This window comes from Oncorhynchus tshawytscha, linkage group LG23 (genome assembly GCF_018296145.1).
Source record: "Oncorhynchus tshawytscha isolate Ot180627B linkage group LG23, Otsh_v2.0, whole genome shotgun sequence".
Classification (NCBI taxonomy): Eukaryota; Metazoa; Chordata; class Actinopteri; order Salmoniformes; family Salmonidae; genus Oncorhynchus; species Oncorhynchus tshawytscha.
Genome location: NC_056451.1, coordinates 14169045 through 14186158, shown reverse-complemented (window position 1 = coordinate 14186158; position 17114 = coordinate 14169045).

Sequence of the window (17114 nt, the reverse complement as noted above, 5' to 3'; positions counted from 1 at the left end):
CCTTCCCTCAGTTCAACAGAATCTGATTAAAAACATAAAAACGAATGGGATTCTAAAGTATTTCAATTAAATGTTCGACAAAATGCCTTGTATTTAAGTATTTTTTGTTGTAGTGGGGACAGTGACATTAGAACTTTCATAAATATTTTTCTTTAAGGAATTTTTATATATATTTTTTGTTTAGCTCACATAACATAATTTATACATTACGGTGTCTGTAATAGAAGAAACATGGCAAAAACAAATGTAGACAGTAGCAATGTTTCCAATAACTTGTCCAGTGATTTTTTTTTTACATTTAGAAAGTACGCATTAAAAAAAGATGCAAGGGGTACATTTCCATTTAGCTATCTTGTGTCGATAAAAAGAGCTGGACATAATGACATCACACACACACACACAAGAGGTTGAAGTGTTCCCAATACTGTTTTAGGCAAATTCCACATTACAGTTTCTCAATCGCTTTGACATTTAAAAAAAAAAAACATTCTAAATGTTCTCTAAACTGTAAGTGCAATTCTCACAACTGTTTTATAGGACATCACAACTGTATTGTATGTCTGCAAAATGTAGTAACTCACCCAAAACATTTCATTCATGCTTCAAAACCTAGTTATTGTGTCAGTAAAGTGGCCAATGTCACCAAAATGATTTTTTTCAAAAAAGTTTTTTTGTCACCTGGTCAAAATGTTTAGATGTTTTTGTCACCATGGCAGTCAACCCTGGAAATATTTGTTAAATACAAATGTCAGTTTTGTTCTACTGTTTTGTTGACACTGACTGCTTACTGTACTATTAAAGAATGCCAGTTTTGTCCAGCTGAATGCTATTGTGTATCATACTGAGTTTTTAGATACCGATTTGAACAGTAGATAAAAGTTAACTGGGAAAAGTCAATACAGTACAATACTGTAGTACACAGAAAAAGGATATGCACATTTGTATGTATACAGTACATGTATTTTTGTAGCAATGTGTTACATGTAAACAGAAAATGACATATTTCTTACATGTAAAGTCATATAGTGTGAACAGAAAATTTGGAACAAAATGACATCCATGCAAAAAAATAAATGTAAACCCGCAACGATGAAAAAACCTGTGGTAGTTCTGTAAAAAGCAAACAAACAACACTACACCTTCCCATCTTCTTGGTTTGTCAACGTCACATCTGATTTTTCCCTTGCAATGCGCCAGGGGAAAAATCTCCTTGCGTGGCGCAACCATCCACTGCAATGATTGCATGTGATGTCCTCACAAGCAGCATTCATGGCATCTAACGGAGACATGCTGAACATAACCTCTTCTATCAGATTCAGGAATGGGGAGGATGGTGGAAGCAACTCCATTGTTATCCTTTCATGAGCAGCAAACCTTTCCATAACAATGTTGGTTCGGTGGAAGCTGACAATTACATAATTTGGCAAATCTGGTCTAACTAAACTTCTTTCGTGTTCTGGTATTAGGTCTCTGTAAAGTGTATTTAGGAAGGCCAGGAGAAGTTGAGTGTTATAGGGCCCAACGTGTGGAATATGTGTGCTCACACCGTTTTCATAAATGGCAGCACACGTTGTAATTACGCCCCCACGTTGGCCTGGTGTGGCAATTGTGGCTCGATGTCCAATGAGATTGCGGCCACGTCTCCTGCCTTTGGCCAGATTGAACCCAGCCTCGTCCACAAAAACAAGAATGTGGGTAATTTCATGTCCTTCCAGCTCCATTATTCTCTATATAGTAACACGGAAACAAAATATAGAGTTAGTTTTACGTAGCCTATTCTAGAATGAGACAGTTTAGTTAAGTAGAAGTGTTTTCTGTTGTAAGTTATGATTACACTTTGGATCTCTGGAATTTTTGGCTATGACCATGTCGCAAATGTCTTGTTCTTGCTAATGACTGAATACTGCTGCTCTGCCATCAGCATGAGGTCATTGTGCAGTCTTATATATGACATGTAGAATTCACAAATAGATCATGTTACAGATGTATGAGGAATATACAGTAATACAGCACAATTTGAATACAATATAATATCATGATCTATTTGTGAATTCTTAATGTATTTGACTAAGGTGTATGTTAACTTCTGACTTGAACTGTAAGTGTAAATTGCTCAATTGTAATTACTTTGCCACTATTGGTCTATTTATTGCCTTATCGCCTTACTGCATTTGCACACACTGTATACAGATGTTTTTATTGTGTTATTGACTGTACAATTGTTTATCCCATGTGGAACTCTATGTTGTTTTTGTCGCACAGCTTTGCTTTATCTTGGCCAGGGCGCAGTTGTAAATGAGAACTTGTTCTCAACTGGCCTACCTGGTTAAATAAAGGTGAAATAAAAAAAATACAAATAAAACAAGTCAGAACAATCCTTATCCTGCAAAGAAATCTACTTTTAATCATAAAAAAAAGCATATTTAGCAAGCATTAGACATTTAGAATTAAATGTGGACTGGAGCTTTATAGTTGCATGGTGACATCAAGTGCCCTGCATACTTTCGAAAATGTCTCCTATATCGGCCCTTTCCAAACCTGGGTCAATGGAAACCTGCCTAGTAGTAAATGATTTCTATAGCTTCCAAAACATTTTTTACAACGGTGGGGAAGTGTCAAGATGGAGGCGCAGTGGCTTCAAAACGACATCCCCTGTCAGTCATCTAGTGTATATAGAAATCATTGCTGCAGATGGTTGCAGTTGTTTTGCAAGGACCACAGGAGTATAGACCTGCCATAGATTGGGCGCGTTCGAGTGGATCACTTTTGTCACTTTTTGCCATCGTTGGTCATCACCTTCCAAAGTGTGTTGCATTATGGGGATAAATATTGTCCAACTTGCAGAAACTTGCAGTTGACTGCAGTCAAAATGTCATGACCTTTGATCATGCAGTCGTCGTGAACTTTACAAAAATCCGATGACGACATGACGACTGAATTCGATGACGACATGACGACTGCATAAACCTTACAAAAAACATGCGATCAAAGGTCATGAAACTTTGACTGCAGTCAACTGCAAGTTTCTGCAGTTGCTCTTCACCAACTTCGTCCTGCAGCCATCGGAGGCTCAATTAGGGTGTTTTTTGTTTGACCAAAGAAGTGACTGAAACAGGAACCAACTTTGTGCGACTCATGTATACAATCGACAAATTAAAGTGATATTTGAGGCTTTCTCTAACCAATTAATAGTACAATATATATATATATATATATATATATATATATATATACAAATAGTACAATATTTTTACAGTTTGTGAGTGTGCGATACGGGTGTTGGAAACATGTTCATTTCGAGATTACACTGAGCCATATTCCACTCAGCCTTTCTGTTGGAAAACCACATCCGTGTCCAACTTTCTGCTGTTGCAGATGCACCTCACTCGATTTCACTCCTCGACTTGCGTCTGCAGTCGGTTGCTTCAGCCTTCCCACTCAAACGAGGCCATTAGCATTAGCATGAGTCTGCACGTAAATGACTTACTGGCATCTTTCTAGAAGTCAAAGGGTCTTGAGCTATTAGCAAAACTCCAGGTGGCTGAGTTGATACCTGAGACTGCAGTTTGAACAGACCCCAGAGCAGAAGCACTTGGTGGAAACATTTTAATCAAGAAGAATGTTGTGATTTTGATTCCTGCTGCATATTTTGCTGTTATGCCAAGGATTTTTCAGTCAATTAATGTACGTTGACCTTTTCAAAGAGCATGAGGTTGGTTCACCATTTGGCTCCAATGAATGATTGGAATACTTGATTTTTTTTCACAGCAAAAATGTGGAATATTCATGAAAGGTTACTGGTTCAAGTACCTGAGCTAACAAATCTGTTGATGTGCTCTTGAGCATGGTACCTAAACCTAATTTGCTCTAGAGGTGCTGTACTACTATGGCTGACCATGTAAAACAACACATTTCACTGCACCTATCTGGTGTATGTGACAATAAAACATCTTTAGACAATGGCTTGACTTGACTGTGAGGTTCTCTGACGGGATTTTGACTTTGAGCGACTTTAACTTTGAGAAGCATAAAGATTTGGAAGCCATGGAATCTACAAGTTAATAGTAATATGTTGGATTAATGCCTCCATCTCTACCAAAGATAAAAGTTAAAGAAAAGGAATAAATCAAATGAAACTGTATTTATGGTGCATTTAAAGTTTGATGTGATTTAGTCATATTTTTTAGCTTACAATTTTGGTTGAGATGGAGCCGTAGCCTAGTGGTTAGAGCATTGGACTAGTAACCAGAAGGTCGCAAGTTCAAACCCCTGAGCTGACAAGGTATAAATCTGTTTTTCTGCCCCTGAACAGGCAGGTAACCCACTGTTCCTAGGCTGTCATTGAAAATAAGAATTTGTTCTTAACTGACCTGCCTAGTTAAATAAAGGTAAAGAAAAATATATATATATATCAGTTATTAATTTGTAGACAAACTGGAATTAAAATGGAGCTATCCAAGCAGAAGATAATCTCCTTCAAAAGTTTATATTTTGTTGCGTTGACAACAAAACACAATTCAATATGGCTTTTACAACATGGCTAATAACATATTCAAGATCCACTCATTTGATCAAACATTTGTAGAATTTCAGCCAGTAGTTTTGAAAGTGGTGCTCACAATCCAAAAATGTTCCCTGTTTTTTGTGTACTACGTCATCCAATTGTGTCCTATGTCATCCAATTGTGTCCTATGTCATCCAATTGTGTCCTATGTCATCCATTTTCTGTGATATGTTAGGAATTTTGCAATTTGTGTGATATCATACGATTTTTGCTATTCATGATATGCTACGAATCCAATTTGTGTCATATGTAAAAAATAAAAATAAATGTTTTGCTCAAGATCCCGGAGTGCAACTTTAACTTGTGGACAAGTAAAAAAAATGATACGTTAGATTCACGTCTCCATCTCAACCAAAAATACAAGTTGAAGAATAGGATTAAGCCAGTGGCTCAAATGGAATTATCCAAGAAGTAGATACATCTCCTTTAATTGTTGATATTTTATTGTGTTGTCAACACAATTCAATATGACTTTTGTAAGACAGTAAATAGACTGATGTTAAGGCTATCTTACAAACAAATGTAACAGTATTTATTCAACCTTAAAAGAGGAGTAACACATCCATGGCCACATTTTGAGGTTACTGTAGCAATAAATGTCTTCTTATGTAATCATAGAATGTATGCATGTTCAGGGTCGCAGATCTGTGGAAATCTTCACCATTGCTATAATAATCTACACATAAAATGGCCTTTTTCACTTGCTCCATGTACTTTAATGTAATCTCAACTAACTGCAATCCAGGTAATTTGGTTGCGCTATTTTTTATTTTTTTTATTTCACCTTTATTTAACCAGGTAGGCTAGTTGAGAACAAGTTCTCATTTACAACTGCGACCTGGTATTAGATGAAGCACAGTGATAACATATTAAGTTGTTGTATATGTAAACAAAATATCTGACATTATATTCCAATTTTAACTTTGGTGTGCTTTTAAATGGTTGAAAGCATAGTTATAACACACTGGGAATTAAACACATTTTTGGCTGTCTTTTTGAGTGGGTGAAAATAGGTTGGAATCTCATTGTTCAAAGTATCTACCAAATATTACACAATTCTCCACATTGAAATGACTCGGATAGGATAGGCCTACAGTACTACTATATAAATGCTGCAGTACAGGATTTACTGCCACAGGGAGACACAACACTGAATAGAGCCTAGGATTGAATGCTCATCAGTGAGAGTAAAAAAATTGCTTGCATTTACACATGTGAGAGGAAAATTAGGCACTCACTTGTATACCTGAAAACCAGCATCCCTTAAAAAAAATAAGAAATCCTTCAACATTCATAATCAATTGATGTCAAATCAAATCAAAGTTTATTGGTCGCGTCCAGTTTCGCATGTCTTGAATGCAATGTTATATTTGACCTCTCTGTATCGCTTCCCTTGCATGTCATTTGAACTGCCAACTCGAGTCCTTGGATTTGTGTATGGTAACATTATGCAGGAGGGCACCCTTTATTTGTCATCCAGCCTTTTGGTATAAATATAAAACTTCAGATGTCCTAAGTCAGCTGTTTTAATGTAAATGTGAATGGATCCATCATTGTTGCTGTTCCATTAACAGTCAGTGATTAAAACATAGCTCTTGGGTTTAACTCAAACCCTGCGATATAGTCATTGTTGCTTTTTTTCGGTATCCATTTCAGCACTGCGTTCAGCAAGCCGTCTCCCTCAGGCCACATGTCACTGAGGCCAAACTCAAGGAGAAATCCATTGTTCTCTCTCTCTCTCTCTCTCTCTCTCTCTCTCTCTCTCTCTCTCTCTCTCTCTCTCTCTCTCTCTCTCTCTCTCTCTCTCTCTCTCTCTCTCTCTCTCTCTCTCTCTCTCTCTCTCTCCTCTCCTCTCCTCTCCTCTCTGACAGAGTCAATGTCTTTATTTAGAAACTGAATTACTGTGAGGAATCAGTGCCAAAGGGCAGGACGCAAGGCTGTGTCGATACTAACACTGGGAAGTAGAAACACAGAGGTTGTGTGTGTGTGTGTGTGTGTGTGTGTGTGTGTGTGTGTGTGTGGGTGTGTTGGGGGAAGGGTAGAGAGAAATGAAATTGGTGTATGTGTGAGAGAGTTTACCTGTTTGTATGTGTGTGTTTGCGCCTGGCTGCGTGCTGGTGCATGTGTGCGTGCATGCATTTGTGAGCATTTGTATGTGTGTGCATTTGTGTGCATGCGTGCGCAAGTCTGCATTATGTGTATGTGTTTGTGTTCTGCCTGTGTGTATGTGCATCTGTCTGTGTATGTACAATGTGTACTCCAATACCTTGGACTGGAGCATGTCAGCAATGCTCCATCAAATCAAATCCAATCAAATTGTTTGTCACATGCGCCGAATACAGCAAATATAGACTTTACCGTGAAATGCTTTTACTAACGAGCCCTTCCCCAGCAACACAGTTAAAAAGTAAGAAAACTAACAAATAGATCAAAATAAAATAGTAACACAATAAAATAACACAATAAAATAACAATAACAAGGCTATATACAGGTTATATACAAAGAGTACTGGTACCGAGTCAATGTATTGGGGTACGAGGTAGTCGGGGTGATTGAGGTAATATGTACATGTAGGTTGGTTAGGTGAGTGATTGAGGTAATATGTACATGTAGGTTTGGTTAGGTGAGTGATTGAGGTAATATGTACATGTAGGTTTGGTTAGGTGATTGATTGAGGTAATATGTACATGTAGGTTTGGTTAGGTGATTGAGGTAATATGTACATGTAGGTTTGGTTAGGTGATTGATTGAGGTAATATGTACATGTAGGTTTGGTTAGGTGATTGAGGTAATATGTACATGTAGGTTTGGTTAGGTGATTGAGGTAATATGTACATATAGGTTTGGTTAGGTGATTGAGGTAATATGTACATGTAGGTTTGGTTAGGTGATTGAGGTAATATGTACATGTAGGTTTGGTTAGGTGATTGAGGTAATATGTACATGTAGGTTTGGTTAGGTGATTGAGGTAATATGTACATATAGGTTTGGTTAGGTGATTGAGGTAATATGTACATGTAGGTTTGGTTAGGTGATTGAGGTAATATGTACGTGTAGGTTTGGTTAGGTGATTGATTGAGGTAATATGTACATATAGGTTTGGTTAGGTGATTGAGGTAATATGTACATATAGGTTAGGCAGGCAGGCAGGCCTGTTCCATCGAGGTTATCCACATCGATGGAACAGTAGTGGAGAGGGTAGCAAGTTTTAAGTTCCTCGGCATACACATCACAGACAAACTGAATTGGTCCACTCACACAGACAGCATCGTGAAGAAGGCGCAGCAGCGCCTCTTCAACCTCAGGAGGCTGAAGAAATTCGGCTTGTCACCAAAAGCACTCACAAACTTCTACAGATGCACAATCGAGAGCATCTTGGCGGTCTGTATCACCGCCTGGTACGGCAACTGCTCCGCCCTCAACCGTAAGGCTCTCCAGAGGGTAGTGAGGTCTGCACAACGCATCACCGGGGGCAAACTACCTGCCCTTCAGGACACCTACACCACCCGATGTTACAGGAAGGCCATAAAGATCATCAAGGACATCAACCACCCGAGCCACTGCCTGTTCACCCCGCTATCATCCAGAAGGCGAGGTCAGTACAGGTGCATCAAAGCTGGGACCGAGAGACTGAAAAACAGCTTCTATCTCAAGGCCATCAGACTGTTAAACAGCCACCACTAACATTGAGTGGCTGCTGCCAACACACTGACACTGACACTGACTCAACTCCAGCCACTTTAATAATGGGAATTGATGGGAAATGATGTAAATATATCACTAGCCACTTTAAACAATGCTAGCTTATATAATGTTTACATACCCTACATTATTCATCTCATATGCATACGTATATACTGTACTCTATATCATCGACTGCATCCTTATGTAATACATGTATCACTAGCCACTTTAACTATGCCACTTTGTTTACATACTCATCTCATATGTATATACTGTACTCGATATCAGCTACTGTATCTTGCCTATGCTGCTCTGTACCATCACCCATTCATATATCCTTATGTACATATTCTTTATCCCCTTACACTGTGTATAAGACAGTAGTTTTGGAATTGTTAGTTAGATTACTTGTTGGTTATTACTGCATTGTCGGAACTAGAAGCACAAGCATTTCGCTACACTCGCATTAACATCTGCTAACCATGTGTATGTGACAAATAAAATTTGATTTGATTTGATTTGATTTGATATGTACATATAGGTTTGGTTAGGTGATTGAGGTAATATGTACATATAGGTTTGGTTAGGTGATTGAGGTAATATGTACATGTAGGTAGGGGCTAAAAAGCAGAAAGTCCAGGTAGCCGTTTACTGTGACTTGGGTGGCTGGAGTCTTTGACCATTTTTAGGGCCTTCCTCTGACACCACCTATTATAGAGGTCTTGGATGGCAGGGAGCTCGGCCCCAGTGATGTACTGGGCCGTACACACTCCATGTGGTGTCACCCACCTCGTGTCCCACTGTCCCCTTCCCCCTACCTCACCGGGTGTCGCTATGCATTGATCCAACTCTGCCTGTCAGAAGGCTGAGAGAGCTATGGACAGGTGAGTCCTTGACCATTGACAGGTCTATATAGTCACAAGTGTCCATTATCGATAGGAACTGTTCAGTAGAGGGTCTGTGACAGCTGTTGATGGGGACAAAGTGATAGGTGAATCAATGGAGAGTTTGGGCTATAATCACCATCTGGAGTGGGGAATATTCACACACATCACATGCACACATGCACACAGGCAGGCAGGCAGTATATGTATGGTTGTGGAATCATGGAGATTCACTTTAGAATGCTGTTTTTATCAGATAAAATGTGTGTGTTTGTGTGCCTGCCTGCCTGCCTAACACAAAAAAACAACACTAACGTACATCCAAATACATTCAGAACGTGTACCAACCCATGTACACACACACACACACACACAAATGCACACACACGCACACACATACATACGGTATATGCTGTTTAGCAGTGCTGTTTAAATCTTAACTACAAGGCTGGCTGGAATTGCTTTCTTGTCCTGGGGGGAGATTGTTTCATCCAGGAGAGGGCTGTTTGCATTGTTCCCTTATTCTGCACAGCCATTCTCCATCTGATCAGCAGCTCTGATACAGAGGCAATGAATGAATGCCCACCACTACTGAACATTCCTCCTGAACACTGGGAGGGGAACCAGTGAGAACCAGATGAAAACAGTGAGAACCATTAATGGGCTAAAGAGTAGCAGAACCTTTCAGCTAAGGAGCAAATGGGAGAAATGCTAAAAGAGATAATGAACATTTCTTGTTAATTTAGAAAAGAATGTATTTTGCATAGGCAGCAATAGGAGTTTGCCAATAGGAAAAACCCATTCAAAGAATATGTTAAGGGGAATTTATCTGTTTTAGGGTCACGTTCAATAATCATCTTATTTTTGCAGCACATGTGAAATGAAACTGCAATTTGCTTTGCAGAAACGGTAAACAATAGGAGGTCCCTCCAAGAACTAAATAATCAAATCAGTGTTGTGTCTCACCGTGGCTTTAATAACGGTCTCACAGAGCCTGGATGTCATTTCACAGTGCGTCAATAAGGGAGAAGACTAAAGACTGTGATAATGATGAGGATAATAACTAGATGCATCTTTTAGCCAGCTGCTTTCCAGGAGCAATCCTGCCTCCTGGCCAAATATAATACAGGTACACAGGGAAAGAGGGGAAGGGAGGGGAAGAAGCAAGGCGGGGTGACAAATCACAAAAACAATTCCTGGCCAGGAAATGAGCGTTTAGCCTTGCCAGTCAACCCACTGGAGGAATGGATGCATGTGGATATTCACAGGAGGATGCGATGCGGTTATAGCAGGAGAATATGTGCACATTTCTCAAACTGTTGTGTTTGTGTAGTTGACTAGATAATTTGATGGATATGAACTGAGGGATGTTAGTATGACTGATGATTGCAGAATCTCATCTCAAAGAAGAGACACATGGGAACATTTTCCCTGTTTGCATTTCATTTCGAGGACAGTATGCTGTGCATGCCTTTTCAAATGCTTCGCTCAACTCAACATCAATCTAGACAGTGAGTTGGTGGTGCCACCAGTGTCAACCAGCCAGACAGTCACCATGGCGCATGCATCTGGTGAACATCACGAGTCACGGCGTCGGCAGCTGGAAATGCCAGGCGGGCATTGGGCAGGGGGTAGACCCCATAGTGGTGGTGTTCAGCAACTGTGTCCCAACCCCCGACACAAGCCTGAGGCAGAACCAACCAACACAGCAGGGATTAGAGGGAGGGAAACGGGTCTCACACGAGTCTGATATGGTTCTGCTCACTGTCGGAATCTATAGCAGAACAACACAAATAGGGCCCCTAACCAGGGTTTCCAAACGGCAATGCAGTGTGACACAAATAGTAAAAGCTCCAATACATTTCCTCAATAATTACCCTCAAACAGCCAACAACATCTCCCATCTCCAACATCTGATTGACATGTATTTGCCTGTGTAGTCATGAGGAATGACAGGATGAAAGATGCAGCAAAGCTGTAATTACCAATGATCAGGCATCAGAGGAAAGAGACGCTGGAGTCTCAACTGATCCATCAGGTTTTAGATTTGTGCTTGGCCCTATCTGACGTGATAAATTACCCAACTGGCAAACTCAATCAGAAACCTATTCAATCACAAGCCTGTTACCAGATTCAGATTCACATGAAATTAAAAACGATTGATGTCAGCACACAAAGAATAGCCCGCAATTACAAACATCATTCATTTTTTATAAAATGTTATGTGACGTAGGAGCTCCAGTCCGCCCACACTAGTCGCCACTCAACTCCATCTTAAACCGTGGAGTTGAGTTTAATCGGCTAGTTATACCGTGCATTTGGCGAATAGTAAAATCTCATTAATCAAATGTTCAGGGCAGAGCAATACGACAGCTGTTGCCTCTGTTATCATTAGTTCAGGAATTAACACAGATGTCCCTCCAAGGACAGAGCCATATAAATATAAATCCTTGGTTTCTCTCCTGTTATCCTGCTCTCCTCTACCTCTTCTCCACCCTCAGCTCTTCACTCCTTTATCACCTATATCTTCCTCCTCTTTCTTTCCTCTGCTCTCCTCGTTGCTCTCTCATCTTGTTCTTTCCTCTTATCTCCCCTCTTCTAGACTCTCTCTTCTCATTCTCACTCAGGCGGTTCAGCTAACACTGTCCATGGTGCTGAAACCAACCTTGCCGCCCATCTCAATGCACCGCTCCCTAAGCGCGTCTGTGTCTGTACTGACGAAAAAACAAGTCAATGGCCATGTCTTCGTGACTATACTTATAGTACTATATTATGCAACATGGGATAATAACACAATTCAATTAATGATAATGACAGTCCATTGAAAGAACACTGTCTACCCTTGTCATAAGGATAGTAAAAGACACGACACACTGTGAGCTAAATGTTCGGATTAGGAAAACATTTCATACACATTTTGGTGGGACATAGAAGGTGCTATGACAGCTGATATGTATAACTCTGTATTGGTTGCACAGTAAGCAAGGTCTCACTAAAGGATATATTCTTATATACTTTTCATTTTAAAGGGACTTCCTGGATAAAGAATCAAATAAATCCAATCAAATACTGTTTAATACAGCAGGAAGTTGAATACAGTGTACTTCAGCTAAGGGATGTGCCTGTTGTCCCTGTTCTCAGCGTTTATGGAAGGTGAACATCGCCTGACAAACCATCAGGAACTCATTATCATTGAAACCCCAAATACGTTTACATAATGTGTCGCTAAACTAGGGCGATCTCATTTAAAGCTGGATTGCATAATCCTACCCATTATACTGTCCACCCTAATCTAATGATCTTGTACCTGGGCCGTCTGGATTAGCTCAAATCAAATCAAAATGGAACATGATGTCCAGAGAGGTATCCTTAAATGTCCCCAGAGGGTCAGACTGTTTACCAACTCAGGCCACATACTGGAATACCCTGTACAAGAAAAAGGTGACTGTCTTTGCGATCATGGCCATGTAATCACTCTTATCTCGAAATTGACTAAATCACTTCTCACCTGACCTCTGTCCTCACTGTTCAAACCAATGTGTAGTGAGCATTTAGTTCAAATTTGAAGTCTAACTTTCTTATGGAGTTCAATCCATTCATTTCAAAATGAGTCCACCATGTCAAACAAATACCACTATTTATTCAAGATAGTTTAATGTTTTATTTAATGATGACAGCCTTGGTAATGACATCAGGCTTGGTAATAGGCAGATGGTTCAGTGGCACTATGTGACAAATCGTTCTCATTTATGGTGATTTACCTAAAAATAAGGTATATTTGGTATATTTGGCTGCTGGTGCCATTGGCTGCCAGCATAAGTCCAATATCAACATGCTAATGTAAGGACCACAATGGAAATAAGTTGCTAACTTGTTTGTGATGATCTTAAACGTTGTGTATCCACTTACACAGCTCAGTTGTGTTTTCAAATTGTCAAATAAATGAAACCAAATCAAAATGTGCTGCCTTAGAGCCACCAGATAAGTTTTAGCTAGCTGAGAGCTAGAACTAAAGTAATAGCACTGCCCTGTACTGAGAAAATCCAAAGTTGCTTCTCCGTCTACGACTAGTTGACCTCCGCTACACCTTTGATACAGAGAGAGATGAAATACCAACTATAGGTACCTTTGGCGGAAGGATTAAATCAAATCCCACATTTCATATAAAATCCTTACCTAAGCTTTAGGGTGTCTGTGGGTGTGTTTCAATGCTATCTACTTTCTGATCTTTCAGTCCGCCCTAACCTCCTCTCTTCAAAGTTGTTAACTTGGCACCTCTAAACGATGATCCTTATTGACAGGTCCTGCTTATCAGGCCAAAATATGTCGGCTGGAAGATTAGACCTGTCTTCAACAGCTGATGGTGAGGAAATGTGAAATGATCTACTGGGTATGTCTTAACATGTCAAGGTAGGCATGACAAGGAAGTGTAGGCGAGCAATCTCCTGCGATAGGACAGATATGTACGGTAGACTGAGGATAACATCAAAGGGGCCAGCTACCCCAACAAAAAGCCTGGGGGGCCTCTGAAATTAGATGTGTGTGTGTGAAGTTGTTTCAGCATTTCTGCTGCTGGAAAACAATTGACCCTTTGTTGATCCTTCTAGCTCTGATCACTCACACACACCTACAGTTCCAAAACATTTCCTCCCCCATTCCGCCAGTGTTTTGCCACTGCCATACCACTATGGCAGAGGGAAAAGCAAGGCCACTGTTCCTCCTGCAGCTAGCCAGTGGTGCAATCTAATACGACCCCTTTATGACCCCAGTTCATTTCACACATATGCTCTCTGACACGGACTGAGCTCCAATAGGGGGGTTGAAAAGACCCTTAATAACCTCTTAGGGTCTTCTATCACCTCTTTTGAAACTTAAATGTGATTACTATCAATCAGATACTTTTACACAGCATTCCCCCCCCCCGAGAACAAAATGACAGTCATATTAGTATGATTGACCATGCATCAAAGCGGGTCAGAGAAGGTCACACTTTCTTACAGTGTGCCCTAGGGCCATTACCTTCTGGTTACAGCCTAGACTGGATGGTTTGACTCAATTGTACAGTAAGAACAGAGAAAGGTATGTCACCTCTTCTCATGTCTATGTTTACAAATAAAACTCAACTGTATCTGTTTCTCGAGTCCAAAAACACATCAGACATATTTATTGACCTTTGTTAGCTTTAAGGGTACAGAAATTTGCTCTACATGCACACACTGAATGTCACGGATTTCCTCCTCTTCTTCCGAAGAGGAGAGGCGAGAAGGATCAGAGGACCAATATGCGGCGTGGTATGTGTTCATAGTGAATTTTAATAAAGAGAACACTGAACACTATACAAAAGAGTAACAAAAAACAATAAACCAAATACGACCGTGAAGCTACAAAGCTACAAGCTACCTGTGCTGACACAAGCCACTAACATAGACAATCACCCACCAACAAACAGTGCAACCCAGGCTACCTAAGTATGATTCTCAATCAGAGACAACTAATGACACCTGCCTCTGATTGAGAACCATACTAGGCCGAAACATAGAAATCCCCAAATCATAGAAAATCAAACATAGACTGCCCACCCAACTCACACCCTGACCATACTAACTAAATACAAAACAAAGGAAATAAAGGTCAGAACGTGACACTGAATGAGAGGCTGCCAGTGGTAGGAGAGGAAGTGCTTATGTAACCCCTTCCTGTGTACCCGTCCTGTGAATCAGCTACCCCCGGCAAAATCAGTAGGCTGGGTCAGAGAGGTTAACCAATGGGGCACCAAGCTGCTGAGACAGGCACTTTAAAAACAAGAAACACTTTGACAGGATCGGTGAAAGGGGACAGAGGGGAGGTTATGGTTTTCAGTTACTGCACAGCGGAGATTGGGAGCGATTGATTATGAAAATCAGTTGGAGCGAGGGAGGAGAAAAGAGAAAAAGGGAGAGAGGAGAGGAGGAAGAGGATGTGGACTACAATGAAAGGACAAAGAGGTGGTGACAGAGACATATTACAGGCATTTGTTTCTTCATTAGAGGCCTGTCTTAAGACTGCTGCCTTGGACAGAAATTAGAACTACATTTGTCCACAGCACTACATGAAGGGGGGAGGGAGTTGTAGTGTATAGGAGAAAGCCTCCGCACACTGCTGAATCCTGGAAGGAACAGTACAGTGCCTCATGAGACTGACCTTGAGAATGATGTTAAAGTCACAGCGAATATCAATACATGATAACATATTACCAATATTAACCATTCTAAGGCCCTAGTCTCTGATACAGTAGAAAAGCAAATTGACCATGTTTTTGCTTTGTTGTTTGACCCCCTATTTTAATATTCAGCAAGATGATTGCATGATAATGAATATGTGAATCATATTCCACACTATGTTTAATTGTAAGTAGATAGAAAGTGGACATAGATATTTTTATGGATAAGCGTGATAATTGCATGAATAATGACACTGTCAAAATTGATAATTGAATGTTCTACTACAGGCCTGTATGTCTCTTTGGTTACAACCTTGGAAATAAAACAAATAGACATGATCGTTTCAACCAGCTTTAGTCTTCATTCCTAGAGACAGTATCATCACATGAGAGAATGACTGTGATGTCTAACACAGAGGATTTGCACCTTTTCCAGGTCATCCTCTGTACCTCCCCAGAACATAACAAATAAACCTATTTTTGGCTACTGTCCCAGAATGCACCTGGCTGATTGACTGACAGGCTCTTTACTGAGGATGTTAACGGAGAAGGCGCTGGTGCATTTATATACATGTAAGCTAGCCCGCTCGCTGAAGCCACACCAGTAACAAATAATTCCTCACGTTGACAGGTTGCCATCTCTCCTAATTTCCGGCAGACTGTGCCGACATATTTGCATTCGGCTCGGATTAAACTGCTGCAAAAATGAGCTCCCAATCAATTTTCCAAAGGAAAACACTGGGGCCCTGTTCACCCATTTCTCCCCCTACAGAAGATACTGCCATCCATCTAAAACAGACAAGAGGGTGCACTGGTCCTAGGGGAGATAACTTGGGGAACAACCTGTGCAGGAACAGAAAGCCACAGCAAACCGATACAATCGTGCGCAAGCCAGCACACACACACACACACACACACACGTACACACACCAATGACTGTATATAAACGCACGTATGCATACACACACAATCGTGAGTGCACACACACACACATGCGCGCATACACAATCATGCACATAATAGCACACAAAGATGTCCACACACACTTACTCAAAAGCACAGACTCACACACTTCATGAAGAAAGTCACCCTAACGCACACGCTAACACAATAAATATATGATCAGCGATATAAAGAAAAGATCTATGGTTGTCAAAACAAATCATTAGCCTTGCGACCAACCCCTCCCTAAAAAATAAATGAGTCAGCTGCTACGTTTGCATACCCATTGATGCACATTATTGATAGCAAAATGTTCAAGGCATTTCAATGAGGGAGCATTCATTCTTGAGGTTATCAGTAATAGAGAACGCCAAGAGAGGAGAGAAGCATTAAAGAAACAGTCAAGACAGAACATCTATTAGATACCGTCAGTCTCAACCAGACCAGCTGCTCAGGAAAGAGCATACATGTGGTCATGTAGTCACAAAAACTGTTTGAAGTCTGTTTTGTCTGTATTTGTCTGATTTGGCATCTTAATGCCACAATGGATACCATTGACAAAGCACCGGTTTCATGAATGAATGCACCACGCTTTCTCTCTCTCACGGTGAGGGTGGCTCTGTTGGGGTGGTGATATCAGGGCTAGACAGGTGTTATTCATAGGGCTGGCTTTATCCCTAATGCGATAAAGGAGTTTATTTTTGGAGGTCACTCAGTGTCTGGCGCAGTGAGTGGATTTGGGATATGGCCAGAGCTACCTCTAGTGGAGAGAAATCAGAACTAACTTCATTCATTTGGAGTAGGAAAATGTTTGGTTCTTGTGTGCTATTTTTACTGAAT